This window comes from Canis lupus, chromosome 12 (assembly GCF_011100685.1).
Source record: "Canis lupus familiaris isolate Mischka breed German Shepherd chromosome 12, alternate assembly UU_Cfam_GSD_1.0, whole genome shotgun sequence".
In the NCBI taxonomy this organism is placed as follows: Eukaryota; Metazoa; Chordata; class Mammalia; order Carnivora; family Canidae; genus Canis; species Canis lupus.
In genome coordinates, this window is record NC_049233.1 from 63,018,885 (window position 1) to 63,032,958 (window position 14,074).

At 40.1% G+C, this 14,074-nt stretch overlaps 1 protein-coding gene across 5 annotated transcripts in view; it reads left to right on the forward strand.

Moving 5' to 3' along the window:
• The window catches only part of LOC111098147, a 105,293-nt gene that overhangs the window by 77,037 nt on the left and 14,182 nt on the right, over positions 1–14,074 (forward strand). The window contains exons 1-2 of one of the 5 annotated variants that reach the window (XR_005368080.1): positions 11,773–12,242; positions 13,350–13,459. The exons of 3 other annotated variants lie outside the window; for them this stretch is intronic. The gene's annotated coding sequence lies outside the window, so the exon portion shown is untranslated. Of the gene's footprint in view, positions 1–11,772; positions 12,243–13,349; positions 13,460–14,074 lie in introns of those variants that run through there. One more of the 5 variants, XR_005368079.1, reaches the window with a different exon arrangement.

Here is a 14,074-nt window from a genome sequence, read left to right on the forward strand (position 1 = left end):
GGATATGATTGTTGCAAAAATGTTTATTAGGAGGATTTTGGCCTATTCTGCTCGTAAAAATAGGGCAAGTGGTTTGTATTCAGTGTTCAGTGTTAGAGGCAGTGACTAGGTTCTCTTTCTCCTTCTGTTAGGTCGAATGGAGCTCAGTTGGTTTCTGCTGGGGCCGAAATGAATCATGACCATGGCTAGTGGTCGTGTTGGAAAAATTAATCCTACGTATTCCTGATTAATGTTGATAGTGTAAGCAATCCATTCATTAGTAGCACTAATATTAAGATAATTGCTAGAGTCACTTCACATGAAATTCTCTGTGCTACTCCTTAGCTCCAATTAATGCATATTTGAATTTGAGGCCCATCCAGATCAAAGGATGAAGTATATACTGAGCTTGATATAGCTAGCATGTATAGTCCTCCTAGGTTTATATTGATTAGTGGCTGGGTAGAAGCAGGGGAATTTATGTTGTAGGGGCTATGGTGAGGGCTAAGATTGGTTCAGTAATGGATATGGATATTGATGATGTTAGCATTTCATTGGTTCTTTAATGAATAGTTTTAGAGCATCAGCAACAGGTTGGAACAGACCATGAGGTCCAACAATGTTTGGTCCTTTGCAAATTTGTATATATCCTAGCACTTTTCATCAGTGTGAGGAATGCTACAGCAAGTGGGGTGGGGATAACCAATGAGATAATGTGGATTATAAATATTTTGTTAGGACGAGGAATTGAACCACTAGGCTTAAGTTTTACACAATTACTGGGCTCTGCAACCCTTATAAACCCTGTTCTTGGGCAGGGTAGACATAAACTAACTAAGACTATAAATAATCTATTAGTTTGAAGATGTCTCCCACTAATGAAGTAGGCTTCATTTCTCTTGTCGTTTTGTATTGGGAGAAATTTATAATAGAAAGAAACTGACCTATATTATTATGGTCTGAACTCAGTTCTTGTAGGATTTTAATCATTGAACAAATGAACTCTAAATAGTGGTTGCACCTTGGGATGTCCTGATACAACACTGAGGTCAGAAACCCTATTGTTGATATGAATGAACTCTAGAATATCCGAGGTAACTTGTTCTGTTATCTGAGGGTAACTTGTTCTGTTGATCAATATGTTCCATCAATAAGCGATGTAATATTTTGACTAGTGAGTTTATATTTTAATCACTCAGAGGTTATTTTGTTCTTAAGGTCACTCCAACCAAAATTGCTAGTCCATTTACAGGCTTGCTATCCCTCATCACTTGATATTATTCTAGGTCCCTCAAATTATGCTCACATTTAAAATTCTTTTTTTCATTTTGCCCATATGTTTGTGTGAGTTCCACTGCCCTGTCTTCCAGGTCACTGACTCTTTCTTCTGCTTTATCTAGTCTGCTATTGAACACCTCTAGTGTGTTTTTCAGTTACTGTATTCTTCAGCTTTATGACTTCTGTTTGGTGCTTTCTAATATTTTCTATCACTTTGTTGAAGTTCTCTCTGTGTTCATGTATTCTTCTGTCAAGATTGGCGAGCATCCTTGTGACCATTACTTTGAACTCCTCATCAGGTAAATTACTTATGACTGTTTAGATAAGGTTTTATTCTGGGATTTTATCTTGTTTGTTTGTTTTTTCCTTTGGAACATATTTCTTCCTCATTTTGCTGGACTCTGTGCTTGTTTCTAGTATGAGGTGAAAGAGTTCTCTCTCCAACTCTTTTTTTTTTTTTTTAAGATTTTACTTATTCATGAGAGACATAGAGAGGCAGAGACACAGGCAGAGAGAGAAGCAGGCTCCATGCAGGGAGCCCGACATGGGACTCGATCCCAGGTCTCCAGGATCAGGCCTTGGGCTGAAGGCAGTGTTAAACCACTGAGCCACCAGGGCTTCCCTCTCTCCAACTCTTGAAGGAGTAGTCCCAGGAGGATTGGAGGTGTGTTTCAGTCAGCTGTCTGTGCAGTGCCCTGGCGGTGGTAACCTACCCAGAACTGCCTCTCCAGTTGTTTTAGCTACGTGGGGCTCAGAAACACAAGCCCCCCAGTCACAAGAGCCAGGTGTTCAAGGATTATCTTCTGTGGGGATTGTATGCAGCTGTTGAATCTAGTGGGATGAGGCCATGGGGGCGCATAATATGTCTTTTTATTTCTTCTTTGACTCTTGATGGCTCAGTGGCAAGTTGTTTAATCTTCACATATTTGTGAGTTTTTTAGTTCTTTCCTTGTAATTGATTTCTAGTTTTGTACACTGTGATTGGAAAAGATGCTTGATATGACTTCAGCCTTCTTAAATTGGAGACTTGTTTTGTGGCCTACCATGGTCTGTTTTTGAGAATGTTTTATATATATATATATATTTTTTTTTTTTTTGAGGAGAATGTGTGTTCTGCTTTTGGATGGAATATTGACATGGTATATGTCCACTCCATCTGGTCTAATGTAAGTCAGGGTTTCCTTATTTTCTGTCTGAATGATCTATACATTGATGAAAGTAAGGTATTAAGATCTTCTACTATTGTATTGCTGTCTATTTCTCCCTTTATTTCTCAAAGTCTGTGAATCTTTGTGTTATATATTTAGGTATTCCTGTTTGGGTGCGTAAATTTTTTTTTAAAGATTTTACCTGTTTATTTTAAAGGAGTGGGGAGCAGAGGGAGAGAATCTCAAGCAAACTCCCTGCCGAGTGCAGAGCCCTACGTGGGGTTCAGTCTCACAATCCTGAGATCATGACCTCAGTCAAAACCAAGAGTTGGCCATTTAACTGACTGAGCCACCCAGGCACCCTGGGTACTAAATATTTATAAATGTTATAACCTCATGTTATATTGACACCTTGATCATTATGTAATGAACTTCTTTGTATCATTACTGTCTTTGTCTTAAAGTCTGTTTTGTCTGATATAAGTATAACCACCCTAGATTTAATTTGGTTTCATTTGCATGGGAATGACACCCATTCCTTCACATTCAGTCTATATGTGCTCTTCTATCTGAAGTGCGTCTCTTGTAAGCAGCAGATAGATGGGTCTTGTTTGCTTTAAAAATTTTTTAATTTGCATATAGTTGGCACACAATGTTACATTAGTTGCAGGTGTACAAAACAGTGATTCAATTTCTCTATATATTGTGTGATGCTCATCATGAGTGTAACTACCATCTGTCACCGTACAACACTATTACCCTATCATTGATTATATTCCCTATTCTATGCCTTTTATTCTCATGACTTATGGTACCATAACTAGAAGCCTGTATCTCCCACTCATCTCCACTTATCTTGCCTATCCTCCTATCTGATTTTCCTGTGGTAACCACCAGTTTGTTCTCTATATAGGTCTGATTCTGATTTCTGTTTGTTTATTCACTTATTTTGCAGATTCTACATGTGAGTGACATTATACAGTATTTGCTTTTCCCATTCTGACTTATTTCACTTAGTATAAGACCATCTAGTTCCACCTGTGTTATGTAAAATGGTAAGACCTTGTCCTTTCTTATGACTGTGTAATATTCCCTATCCATTCATCTAGTGATGGACACTTAGGTTGCTTTCATATCTTGGTTACTGTAAATAATGCTGCACTAAACATAGGGGTGCATATATCTTTTTGAATTGGCATTTTCATTTTCTTTGGGTAAAAAACCAGTAGAGAAATTATTGGGTCATATGGTATTTATATTTTTAGTTTTTTAAGGAAATCTCATACTGTTTTCCACAGCAAATGCACTAATTTCCTTTTCTACCAACAGTGCATGAGAGTTCCTTTTTCTTCACATCCTCACTAACACTTGTTATTTCTTGTCTTTCAGATTTTAGCCATACTGACAGGTGTAAAGTGATGTTTCATTGCAGTTTTGATTTGCATTTCCCTGCTGATGATTGATGTTGAGCATCTTTTCGTGTGTCTGTTAGCCATCTGTATGTCTTCTTTGGAAAAATGTCTATTCAGGTCCTCTGCCCATTTTAAAATCAGATTATTTGGGGTTTTATGGTGCTAAGTTGTAGAAGTTCTTCATATGTTTTGGATATTAACCCCTTAGTGGATATGTCATCTGCAGATGTCTTCTGCCATTTGTTAGGTTGCCTTTTTGTTCTATTGATGGTTTCCTTCACTGTGCAAAAACTTATTTTGATGTAGTCCCTTTATTTTTTGGTTTTGTTTTTTATTTCCCTTGCTAAAGACATCTAGAAATATGTTTATAATAGGCTAGCATCAGTGACATTACTGCCTGTGTTCTCCTCTAGGATTTTTATAGTTTGAGGTCTCACATTTAGGTCTTTAGGATATTTTGAGTTTATTTTTGTGTATGGTGTGAGAAAGTGGTCCAGTTTCATTCTTTTGCAGGTAGGTGTCCAGTTTTCCCCAGCGCAATTTGTTGAAGAGACTGTCTTTTCCCCATTGTATATTTTTGCCTCTTTTGTCATAGATTGACCATATAAAGCTTGCATCTACTGCTGGACTGTCTGTTCTGTTCCATTGGTCTATGTGTGTCGGTTTTTGTGCCAGTACCATACTGTTTTGATTACTATATCTTTGTAGTATGTCTTGAAATCTGGGATTGTGATACCTCCAGCTCTTATTTCTCAAGATTGCTTTGGCTATTCAGGGTCATTTCTGTTCTTATACAAATTTTTGCATTATTTGTTCTAATTCTGTGAAGAATGCCATTGGAATTTTGATAGGGATTGCACTGAATCTCTAGTCGGTTAGGGGAGTATGGAATATTTATTCTAAACCATGAATATGGTGTATCTTTTCTATTTTTGTTATCTTTGATTTCTTTCATCAGTGTTTTGTGGTTTTCAAAGTATATTTCTTTTTTTTTTTAATTTTTTAAAATTTATTTATGATAGGCACACAGTGAGAGAGACCGGCAGAGACACAGGCAGAGGAAGAAGCAGGCTCCATGCACCGGGAGCCTGACGTGGGATTCGATCCCGGGTCTCCAGGATTGTGCCCTGGGCCAAAGGCAGGCGCTAAACCGCTGCGCCACCCAGGGATCCCCTCAAAGTATATTTCTTTAACCTCCTTGGTTAAGTTTATTTCTAGGTTTTTAGTCATTTTAGTGGAATTGTAATTGTTTCATTCATTTTTTTCTTTTACACTATTGGCATATAGGGACACTACTGATTTTTTAGGTATTAATTTTGTATCCCACAACTTTACTGAATTCATTTATTACTTCTAATAGATTTTAGGTGGTGTCTTTCAAGTTTTCTATGTATAATATCATGTCATCTACAAATGGTGACAGTTTGATTTATTCCGTACCAATTTGGATGCCCTTTATTTTTTTGTTTTCTTTTGTGGCTAGGACTGCCAGAACTATATGTTGAATAAAAGTGTGAAAGTGGATATCCTTCTCTTGTTCCTGATCTTAGTGGAAAATCTGGCAGTTTTTTCACCATTGAATATTATATTAACTGTGGGTTTTCATACAAGGCCCTTATTTTGTTGAAGTGTATTACCTCTAAACCTACTTTGTTGAGAGTTTTGATCATGAACAGATGTTGAATTTTGTCATATAATTTTTCTGCATCTTTTGAAATGATCATATGACTTTTACCCTTCACTTTTATTGATGTGATATAGCCTGTTAATTGATTTACAAATAGTGATATTATTTGATCATGGTGAATGATCCTTTTAGTGTATTTTTGAATGTGGTGTGCTAATATTTTGTTGAGGATTTTGCTTCTATATTCATCAAGGATATTGGCCTGTAATGTGTGTGTGTGTGTGTGTGTGTGTGTGTGGCCCTTGTTTTGGTATCAAGGTAATGCTGGCCTCATAGAATGTATTTGGAAGCTTTCCTTCCTCTCTTTTTTGGAATAGTTTGAGGAGAACAGTTATTAAATCTTCTTTAAATGTTTGGTAGAATTCACCTTTGAATCCATGTGATCCTGGACTTTTATTTTTGGGTAGGTGTTTTTTTTTAAATATTTTATTTATTTATTCATGAGAAACACACACACAGAGAGGCAGAGACACAGGCAGAGGGAGAAGCAGGCTCCACGCAGGGAGCCCGACGTGGGACTTGATCCCGGGACTCCAGGATCACACCCTGAGCCAAAGGCAGACGCTCAACCACTAAGCCACTCAGGCATCCCATATTTTGGGGTAGTTTTTGATTACCGATTCAATTTTGTTGCTAGTAATCAGTCTGTTCAGATACTGTTTCCTCTTGATAAAGTTTTGGAAGATTGTAGTTCTAGAAATATATCTATTCTAGGTTGTCCAATTCATTGGCGTATAATTTTTCATAGTATTTTCTTATAATCCTTTGTATTTCTGTGGTGTCCACTGTTAATTCTCTTTCATTTCTGACTTTATTTTGTGGGTCCTTTCTGTTTTATTTCTTCATGATTCTGGATAAGGGTTTATTAATTTTATCTTTCCAAAGGATCAGCTCTTTCATTTTTTGTTCCTATTTTTAAAAAATCTTTATTTCATTTACTTTTCCAAATTTATCATTTCCTTGTTGGGCTGTGCTTGTTCTTTTTCTAGTTCCTTTAGGTGTAAGGTTAGATTTTTTAATTAGAGCTTTTACTTGTATCTTGAGGTAGGCTTGTATCACTATATATTTTTCTCTTACAACTGCTTTTAGAGGGCACCTAGGTGGCTCAGTTGGTTAAGCACCTGCCTTTAGCCCAGGTTATGATCCCAGAGTCCCAGGATCAAGCCCCATGTTGGGGCTGAGCAGGGAGCCTGCTTCTCCATCTGCCCTGCCCCTCTACTGCTGTCCTGTCTCTTTCTTTCCCTAAAAAAAGAACTGCTTTCATTCTGTCCAAGAGATTTTTTTTTTTAAGATTTTATTTATTTGAAAGAGAGAGAGGGAGAGAAAAAGAGAATGAACAGGGGGAAGGGCAGAGGGAAGAGTAGATTCCCCACTGAGCAGAGAGCCAGACCTTGGGGGTGGGGGCTTGATCCCAGGACCCTGGAATCAAGACCTGACCTGAAGGCAGATGCTTAACCAACTGAACCATCCAGGCGCCCTTGTCCCAGAGATTTTGGACTGTTGCGTTTACATTTTCCTTTGTCTCCATGTATTTTTTAAATTTCTTCTTTGATTTCTTCATGGCCCCTTTGGCTGTTTCATATAATTTTTTGTGGTTTTTCAGGTTTTTTTTTTTTTTCTTGTGATTGATTTCTAGTTTCATTGTGGTTGGGAAAGATGCACAGTATGATTTCAGTTTTCTTAAATGTATTGAGACTTGTTTTGTGGCCTGCTCAATCCTGGAGAATGTTCCGTGTGTACTTGAAAAGAATGTGTAGTCTATTGTTTTTGGATGGAATGTTCTGTATATAGCTGTTAGGTCCATCTGGTCTAATGTGTCATTCAAAGACACTGTTTTCTTATTGATTTTTTTTGCCTGGATGATCTATCCATTGATGTAAATGGGGTGTCCCCTACTATTATTATAGTATCATAAATTTCTCTCTTTATGTCTGTTAGTATTTATTTAGGTGCTCCAGTGTTGGGTACATAGGTATTACAATTATTATATTCTCTTGTTGGATTGATCCTTTTGTCATTATATAATGCCCCTTTTTTGTTTTTTTTGTTACAGTCTTTACCCTAAAGTCTGTTTTGTCTGGTATAAGTATTGCTACCCCAGTTTTTTTTTTTTTTCCCACTTCCATTTACATGGTAAATGTTTTTCCATTCTTTTACTTTCAGTCTCTATGTATCTTAAGGTCTGAGGTGTCTCTTGTAGGCAGCATATAGATGGTTGGTTTTTGTTTTTTACCTATTCCACCACCCTATGTCTTTTGATTGAAGCATTTAGACTATGCATTTAAAGCAATTATTGATAGGTATGTACTTACTGCCATTTTGTTCATTGTTTTCTGGTTGATTTTGTTGTTCTCCTCTGTTCCCTTCTTCCCTTGCTCTCTTTCTTTGTAATTGATGAGTTTCTGCAGTGCTATGTTTGGCTTTTTAATTTTTGTGTATCTATTGTAGGTTTTGGGTTTTAGATCACCATGAGGTTCATATACCATCCCAACTATATAGCAGTCTGTATTAAGTTGATTATCATTTAAATTCAAACAAATTCTTTTTTTTTAAATTTTTATTTATTTATGATAGTCACACAGAGAGAGAGAGAGAGAGGCAGAGACACAGGCAGAGGGAGAAGCAGGCTCCATGCACCGGGAGCCCGACGTGGGATTCGATCCCAGGTATCCAGGATCGCGCCCTGGGCCAAAGGCAGGCGCCAAACCGCTGCGCCACCCAGGGATCCCTCAAACAAATTCTTTAAAAAATCCTTTTACTCCCTCCACATTTTATATTTATGTTATCATATTTTATGTCTTTTTATTCATAATTATGGCCATTTCTTTTCCACTTAAAGTCTCTTTAACATTTCTTTTAAGGCTGGTTTAGTGGTAATAAACTCCTTTAACTTTTATTTGGGAAATTCTTTACCTTTCTTTCAGTTCTGAGTGATAACCTTGCTGGTTAAAGTATTCTTGTTTTTTTCCCTTTCAGCACTTTAAACATATGATGGCACTTTCTGTGGCCTGCAGTTTCTGCTGAAAAATCACCTAATAGTTTTATAGGGTTCCTCTGTATATAACGTTTTGCTCCCCTCTTGCTGCTTTTAGAATTATCCTTTAATAATTAAAATATCAAAGGTTAAAGATAATGTGTCATGGTGTGGCCTTCTTTGGGTTTATCTTGTCTGAAACTCTGTACTTTTTGACCTGGATGTCTTTTTTTTTTTCTCCTAACTTAGGGAAGTTTTCAGTTATTATTTCTTCAAATACGTTTTCTGCCCCTTCTTTGTCTCTTCTTCTGGGACCCTTATAATGTGAAAGTTTCTTTGTTCGATATTTCTAAGAGGTCACCTAACCTGTCCTCATTTTTATAATTTTTTTTCTCTTTTTGCTGTTCCGTTTGCATGTTTTTCATTAACTCATGTTCCAGATCACTGATATGTTCTTCTGCATCAGCTAATCTTTTGATTCCCTATAGCATTTTTTTTTTAAATTTCAGTTATTGTATTCTTCAACTCTGGTTCTTTTTTGTATTTTCTGTGTCGTTACTGCTGGTCTCATGAATTCTTCTATTCTTCTCTTCAGTCCATGGAGCATCTTTACAATCATTACTTTACATTTTTTATCAGGCATATTGCTTATCTCCATTTCACTTAATTCTTTTTCTGAGGGTTTGTCTTGTTCTTTCTTTTGGAGCATATTCCTCTGTCTCTCCATCTTGCTTGACTTTCTTTTTTGTTTCTATAGATTAGCAGAACAGCTACTTCTAAACATGAAGGCATGGTTTTACATATGCTCATCCCTTATGTGGACTGTGTGTGCTTGGTGACTTTGGATGGCTGGCTGAAGGTGTGGTTGGTGTGGGCCAGAGGTCTTGGGGCTCTCCATGCAGTAGGCACCCTGGTAGGACAGTTGACACTGAAGTGACCACAAGCCAGAGGTCATGGGGCTCTGTGCAGCAGGTGCTTTAGCAGGCTGTCTAAGTTGAAGTGGATGCAGGCTGGGGTGTCCTGGGACTCTACACACTGAGGGTACCCTGGTAGGACAGTGGACCTGAAGTGGGTGCAAGCTGGGGTGTCCAGGGACACTTTATGCAGGGGGTGTCCTTGTGGGGTGGCTGGAGCTGAGGCATTGTGTGGGCCAGGAGGTTTCTGGACTCTCTGTGAAGAGGGCACCCTGGCAGGACAGCTGAAGCTGAAATGGTGGCAAATCAAGTGTTCCAGGGCTCTATGCACAGAGAGGGCATATTGGCAGGATAGCTGAAGCTGAAGTGGGTGTAAACCAGGGTTTTCCTGGACTTTGCACAGAACATGCCATGGAGGAGTGGCTGGAGCTGGAGGTAGGGTACAGGCTTCGGGGCCCTGGAGTACTCCATGCAGGGGGCACCCTGGCAGGACAGCTGAAGCTAAAGTGGGGATGAGCGGATATGGTCCATGGGCTCTCCACAGAAAATGTGCCCGAGCAGGACAGCTGAAGCTGAAGTGCTTATAAGCTGGAGTGTCCTGGGGTGTCCTGGGGTGTTCAGCACAGGGGATGCCCTGGCCAAGTGACTGGAGCCAAGGCTCACATGGGTGGAGGTGTTCTGGGCCACTCTGCATAGAGAGTGTGCCCTGGTGGGGTGGCTGGAACTGTGGTAGGCACAGGTGGGTCCCCAGGGTGCTTCAACACAGGGCACACTCTGGTGGGGAAGCTGGATTTCAATCCAGTGGCAGTCAGGAGGTACTAGAGCTCTCTAAACTGAGGGTACCCTAGTATGCTGCCTGAAGTCCAAGTGATATAGGCCTGGAGTATTCCAGGATGCTTTACACCTGTGTCACCTTGGTACAAAACTTGGAGCTATAATGAGTGCTAACCAGGGATTTCCAGGTATGCATTGCCCTGTGGCCACCTTGGTGGGATGGCTAGGCCAGGGTGGGCTAGAAGCCAGGGGCTCACTGACAGGCAGGCTGGTTAGTGTGCCTGGATTGTACCCTGGCACCAGGGTACAATGATGCCATTTGCGGCATCAGGGATGGAAGGTTCCTTGGTTAATATGTCTCCATCTCTCTTGCTGTTCTCTTTTGCCATCCCATCTTCTGTTGTGCAGAAGCTATTCAGTTGGCCCTCAGTTCTTTGGAGGAATTGCTCTATAATTAGGTGTGATTTGTTGTGTTTCATGGAGAAAGTGAGTTCAGTGTCTTCCTACATCTTGGACTGGAATCCTTGATGGGTCTCATTTTTTTTTATCCATTCAGCCACTTTGTGTCTTTTGATTGGAGAAGTTAGCTCATTTATATTTAAAGTAGATCAACAGGTATGTATTTATTCCATTTTGTTCATTGTTTCCTGGCTGTTTTGAAATTCCTTTATTCTTCTCTTGCTCTTTTTGTTGGTGACTTGATGATTTTCTGTGGTGACATGCTGAGATTCTTTTCTCTTTTTGTATCTACTATATGTTTTTGCTTTGTGGTTACCATGAGGCTTATATAAGACAACTTATAACAGTATTTTTAAAAAAGATTTATTTATTTATTTGTGATAGACATAGAGAGAGAGGCAGAGACACAGGAGGGAGGGAGAAGCAGGCTCCATGCCGGGAGCCCAATGCAGGACTCGAACCCAGGACCCTGGGATCATGACCTGAGCCAAAGGCAGAAAATAAATCACTGAGTCACCCAGGTGCCCCTACCTTTGTCTTTTAACCTTCATACTAGCTTTGTAAATTAACTCACTGTCTTTATGTTAGAGTATTCTGAGTTTTATTATATATTTACCTTTGCCAGTGAGATTTATACGTTCGTATGTAGTCCTATTACTAATTAGCACCCTTTTTCCTTTCCTTTCTGCATTTCTTGTAAGGCTGGTCTAGTGCTGATGAAGTCCTTCAGTTTTTGCCTATCTGGGAAATTCTTCATATTTCCTTCAGTTCTGAAGGACAACTTTGTCAGAGTACAGTTGACGCTTCCTTTCAGCACTTGGAATATACTATGTCCCTCCTTTTTGGCAAAATTTCTGCTGAAGAATATGCTCACAGTTTTAAGAGAGTCCCTTGTATGTAACAAGTTGTTTTTCTCTCATTGCTTTTTAAGATTCTCTTTGTCTTTAGCAGTTTATTTAATTTTATTTATTTATTCATGAGAGAGAGAGAGAGAGAGAGGCAGAGACACAGGCAGAGGGAGAAGCAGGCTCCATGCAGGGAGCCCAACGGTGGGACTCGATCCTGGGGCCTACAGGATCACACCCTGGGCCGAAGGCAGCGCTAAACCACTGAGCCACCCAGGCCACCCTGTCTTTAACAGTTTAATTATGTGCCTTGGTGTGGATCTCTTTGGGTCCATCTTTTTTAGAACTCTCTGGGCTTCCTGTATCTAACTGTCAACTTCCTTCCCCAAGTCGGAGAAGCTTTCAGCCATAATTTGTTCAAATAAATTTTCTGTTCCCTTTTCTCTTCTTCTTCTGAGACCCCTGTAATATGAATGTTGGTCTGCTTGATCTTGTCCCATAGGTCCCTAAAATTTTTTCATTCTTTTTTTTTTTTTTTTTTTTTTTGCTACTCTGGATGAGTTCCACTACCTGTCTTCAAGTCCACTGATTCCTTCTTCTGCTTTATCTAGTCTGTTATTGGATAATCTAGTGTAGTTTTTAGTTTAGATATTGTATTTTTTCCCCTCTGTGACTTTGGTACTTTCTTATATTTTCTATGTCTTTGTTGAAGTTTTTTTTTCTTTCTTTGTTGAAGTTCTCACTGTGTTCATCCGTTCATCTTCCAAGCAAGGTGAGCATCTTTAGGACTGTTAACTTGAACTTTTTATCAGGTGAATTACTTATCTCTGTTCCATTAAGGACTTTTTTAAAAAAATATTTTGTTTATTCATGAGAGACACAGAGAGAGAGGCAGAGGGAGAAGCAGGCTCCCTGTGGGGAACCCAATGTGGAACTTGATTCCAGGTGCCTGAGGGCTTTTACTGGGTTTTATCTTATTTTGTTTGGAATATATTCTTGTTTGTTTTTCTTTAAATATCTGTTGTTGTTGTTGTTGTTTTAATGTATTATATAAACGGCCACCTCTCCCAGTCTTGAAGGGATGACCTCATGTAGGAGATGAACCTTATTGCTTAAACCTACCCTAGCTCTTAACTGTCTCCCAAACCTTTGTGATTGTCCACGCAGCCTACTGTAGTGTTAGTGGCTTCCAGTAGGTGAGGATTTACCAAGATTTGTCGGTGTCCCAAAGGGGAGTATCTCAGTCAGCACCGAGATTCAGGCTGATTGGAAGCCAGACCCTTAAGACAGCAGTTTTTAAAGTATACAAACACATCTCTTTCAGGGGAAGACTGGGAGATGGGCATTTCTGGGTGTTCCCTCTGTGCTGAGCCTTGGGGTATTAGCCAGTTAAGAACTGTTTTGTTAGGGGCACCTGGGTGGCTCAGTGGTTGAGCAACTGCCTTTGGCTTAGGGTGTGATACCGGGTCCCAGGATCGAGTCCCACATCAGGCTCCCTGCATGGAGCCTGCTTCTCCCTCTGCCTGTGTCTCTGCCTCTCTCTCTCTCTCTCTCTTTCTCTCTGTGTCTCTCATGAATAATAAAAACAAACAAACAAAACTTGTTTCTTTGTTTGCTACTGTTCCATTAATGCAGAGACACAAGCCCTGTAAATACAGGCACCTCTGGCCACCAGAGCCAGGCTATCAAAGCAAGTGATATGGCCACAAATGCTGGAAACTCTGATGACCTGGGTCGGAGCAGAGGGAGCATGATGATGATACTGCCAGCCTCCCTGGTGTCCAGAGGGGATGACAGTTGGCCCTCAGAAGTGCTTTTAATGAGAAGTTTGCCCTTCAGGCCGCAGTTAGGAAGATAAGCTAATAGGCCTCTTCCACAGAAATACTGGAGGTGCATGGAGGACTGCTGCTTCTGTGCTGTGCCCTGGAGAGGAGGGAGCTGGTGAAGAACTGCTTCTCCATTTGTTGCAGTCCTAGGGGACCCACACATGTAAGTCCCACTGGCCACCAGAGCCAGGTGATCAAGGGTTGTCCCTTAGCAGCTGCAAAAACCAGGACACCAGATATGTGCATAAGTACCCTTCTAGGAAATACCAGTGACCCAGGGGGAGGCAGAGGGAGAGTATGAAGATGGCTCCCACTGGCCCCTGCAGTCTTTAGAATATTCCAGGAGGGTGCTAGATGCCAGATGTGTATTGAGTTAGAAGCCTGCCCCTCCCTCAGGCCAAATCTTTAAGATAAGCAAACAGGTGTCTTTCACAGGAAGACCAGACACTTTTCAGTTGGCTGCCCCCCCCCCCCCACCTCGCTGAGCTCTGCGGGTGGCCAGGGCATGAGCCCTTTAAGAACTGTTTCTTGGGTGGGTGAAATGGGTGAGGGGCCACAAGGTACAGATTTCCAGGGGGGTGTCACGTACAGCATGGTGACTATAGTAACTAGCATTATACTGTACACTTGAAAGTTGCTGAGAGATCTTAAAAAAAAAAAAACTATTAGAAATGTCTATTTTCTCATGGACATTTTATCTTTCAAATTAAAAATGTGAGCAGACTATGGAAACCCAAAGTGCTTCTCAGCTTGCTATGGCCTGTGGGTCTCGTGGCTA